The 3,786-nt window shown below is 34.5% G+C and overlaps 1 long non-coding RNA gene across 1 annotated transcript; it reads right to left on the bottom strand.

Moving 5' to 3' along the window:
- Positions 1-568: 568 nt before the first annotated feature.
- On the bottom strand, positions 569-3,039 carry LOC127127825 (uncharacterized). The gene is made up of 3 exons (XR_007805473.1): positions 2,398-3,039; positions 2,070-2,269; positions 569-789 (listed from the first exon to the last, which is right to left on the bottom strand). It is a non-coding gene; the product is annotated as an uncharacterized LOC127127825 (long non-coding RNA).
- Positions 3,040-3,786: the final 747 nt, after the last annotated feature.

Genomic DNA, 3,786 nt, shown 5'->3' with positions numbered 1-3,786 from the left:
AGTTTCGCACAATCTCCCATTATTGATAGAGAGATGATTGTCTAATTCTTGTATATCCTCACTATAGACCAATTTGTCGAGAATAGATCGGAATTTAGTATCAGCATTTACAAAGAGATGGCATCCTAAAACATCGTCCTTTAATATGCCATTTGGCGAATGACCATTACATTGGATGATGTTTCTTGTCTTCTTCATTTACCTTGTAGGTGGAGTTCTCAAACCCTACACATGGTTTCACTGATTCTGATGCTATTACTCTGGATATTGATCTATTGGGTATTTTGTTGGAGGAGACAATTAGAGATGTTTTGTATGGGTGATTATTATAGGTTGGATTGGTTGAAGGAGATTTTTACGCGTCAGCGAGCTGAGAATAGATTTTTATAGCGTATATGCTATTGTTGGTAGGCTGCACCATTTTTACGCGTCAACGAGCTGAGAGTAGATTTGACTGTGCAGTTATAGCCTATATGCACTTGTCACACTCTACAAATATCTAGGGGATGCTTCCTTTTATACTTCCAAGCAACTTAGGGGATATGCCTTTTTGCTACAGGTACAAATGTTTAATTTTAATTTTATTTTGACTTATATTAACTTATTTATAATAATTTTAATTGATAATATTCATGTTGTGCAACAATGTTGGGTTCATGAGTATTTTCCAACAGTTGGCAAGAGAGGATTGTCTCAGATTGCTGGTATCGGTAGTCCACTTCCTAGAGCGATGAAATGGCAAGAGAGGAACTTCATGAATGATGCTTCAAGACTCACATAAATAACAGCCTGCAATTCATCAAAACATTCATGTCAAATACAAAAATATTCTTTATGTCATGTCCATATCCAATAATGAAAGTCCAAGTAATGCACCATCATACTAACGGTTGAAAATTGCTAATTGTCATTAGCTTCTATCAACTCACTAGCAGCCCTAACAAATTGGCAGTCACTCCATTGATCTAAGGGCACTGCAAACTTGTTCAAACATCATTTCAGCATAGCCATTTCATGCATAATAGTTCTATTAAGTTTTTCTAAACTTTAAACCAACTTACATTCATCAATAGCTAGTTAACTTCCATTCAAATCACCATAACTATTTCATTACCAAAAAACAATGCAAAATTCATTAACATTCACCAAAGCAGCATAATAGCTCAATTAACATTCAATTAGGTTTACAAATACACTTAGTTCATACATAACATCCTAACCAAATTTCCTAAATAACTAATAGAGTTACATTTCATAATTCCATAACAGGACCTTTAACAAGACTAACTCTAAAAACCTTCACAAACAGTTCAATTCTAACTAACAGAACCCTAACACATTCTTAGATTACAACTAAGCACTAAAATAACAATTCAAAGTATAACAGTATCATTCATAACTCAACTTCATAGCAATGCATTGTCACATAACAGTTCTGATTTCACATTCAAATAAATCAACCCCCTAACTGCCAACTTGCATAGTGTCTATCACATATAGATAATTTTAATTCAAACCTCAAACCTACTACAAAATTCAACTGGAAAGTTAACTGATTCACAATCCTAACTAAAATTCAAAAGAGTATTAACATGTGAATTGATTCTTAACCTCACAATCATCAGTATGCAAACTAACTGCAAAGTTCAGTTCAAACTATCTCCTAACAGATTTTCAATCCCAACTAACTCTTTCTAACTTTCCTAAACACTAACATTAAACTTAAAATTTAACTAACCTCAATCTAATTCATACTCAGATTCATTCAAACATTTGCAATGCATTAGTAAATTCATTAAATGAGCTCATCACACTAACAATTTTAACAAGCAACTGACTTCAATCCTTCTCAACTTCACTAACTGCATTAAATAACCTTCGTTTTTCACTAACCAAAATTCCTAACAACATCATAACTGAATGTCTAACATTGTTAACCAACCTCTAACAAACTTTCCATCCAAACTAATTGTTAACTAACTCCTAACTTCCATTTTCCATCCAATTCAACTTCTAACCGAATTTGTAACAGAATTTGGAGGGTAGAAAATTCTATAAATGGAACTCACCTAGTTCATTCTCAGGGGGATTCATTTTTTCACCATAAAACTTCAGAGTTGGATTCTTCAAAGTTCTTCACTCCCTAAATTAGCTACCTTCACCTAGAGCACTAACACCACCATTGAAGTTTCACCTCTAAGCTTCAGCTGTACTAAACAAAGCCTTGCCATGTGTCACCTTCTAGCTACCTCAGTTCCACATCTCCACTCTTCAATATTCACAAGCAGAATCACCATTAATTCTCATCAAAACACTTCACAGCAAATTCGAGGAAAAGAACGACGAAGTAGAAGAAGGTGAGAAGAGGAACTGAGAAAAAGAGAGAAGAAGTAGTACATGTGAATCCACCATTGTCGCCTGAGCAGAAGAACCGCCGTGCCAGAGCTCCTCCTTACTCCGATTTGGTACTTTTTTTTTTTTGCGATTTCGTGCTTAATTGGTGGAATATTTTGCTTCTGAAGACGCTTTGTATGATTCCCCGTCCCAATTTTGTGCTTAACATGTGCATTTTGGCTAACTTAGAACTTCGGGATTCGGTTTTCCAAGTCTTCAATTCGTATCCACAATTAATGGTTTGTGAGAATAGTTGATAGATTCGTATTTAGGGGGAATTAGTGAAGGATTACGTTATTTACTTCTTGCTTTGGTGAGTTTAGGGATAATCTGGAAATACAAGGGAGAGGTTATTGTTAGTTCTTGGTATGTTCATCAAAAATATGGAAGTTTCATCCTTCCAGGTGAGAGGCCTAGGGTTTTGAGGCGTTTGTGTTGAGAGAACGAGAGAGTTGGGCTCGAGTGGGTTAGAGTGAAACAGGAAGGAGATTTGATACTCCCTACTCTCTCTTTAGCCATAACGTGTTGGGCTTCAAAGTACATAAGCCCTTGGGTTTACTCATTGCACCATGTCCATACGATACATCTCCCTTTGTTGAAACAACAACATAAGCTTCACTTCGGGATTTCCACCATGAAGCACAACACCCTGTTTTCTTATCACACTTCTCTGGTCAAGTGCACACACCCCTGCAGTTTTAGTTTATTGTTTTTTTCTTCATTTTCTTTCAACACTTTTTTTAATCAATCCAGTGCATGAATGGTTATCACTTTTAATACATTTTAATTCCATTGTTTTCACATTTTTATTTTTGATAATCAAGTAGAAAACTCCATGACAATACTTAGATAGTAGTTAGACTTTAATTAGGTTTTAATATTATTTAAAAATTATTAAACAGATGATGATACATTATACTTTAATTAGAAATTGATCAGGATTAGTCTTAGAATTAATTTTTCAATTAGAATTCATTAAAGATTTGGTCATTTGCCTTTACTCTTGATTGCATGCATGAATTATGGTTGTAGATTTGTTGTTTGAATTCTTTTTTCCACTTGAATGATTCTTATGTGATTATGGTTCAATTTTGCATGGTGTATGATTATCCCCCATTTGGAAAAAAACGTACCTCACTCCCATGAACATGTAACAATTTTATCGCTTTCCACACTCGTCCATTAACTTAGAAATAATCAAAACTGACCTAAAAAGAACCTTTTCCGAAAGAACAAAAATAAACTTTATCCAATGTCAAGTGTTTACCAAATCAAACTTAGTTGAATTCAACACGAGGGTTTGATCCAACGTCAAGTACTTCTTCCATTTAATTCACACAATTGTCATATTCAACCTCAAACACTCAATCCAACGTCAAGTCATTTTCAAAC

The sequence above is a fragment of the Lathyrus oleraceus genome, chromosome 3 (assembly GCF_024323335.1).
Source record: "Lathyrus oleraceus cultivar Zhongwan6 chromosome 3, CAAS_Psat_ZW6_1.0, whole genome shotgun sequence".
NCBI classification, from domain to species: domain Eukaryota; kingdom Viridiplantae; phylum Streptophyta; class Magnoliopsida; order Fabales; family Fabaceae; genus Lathyrus; species Lathyrus oleraceus.
This window is presented reverse-complemented; position numbering and strand designations above follow the sequence as displayed.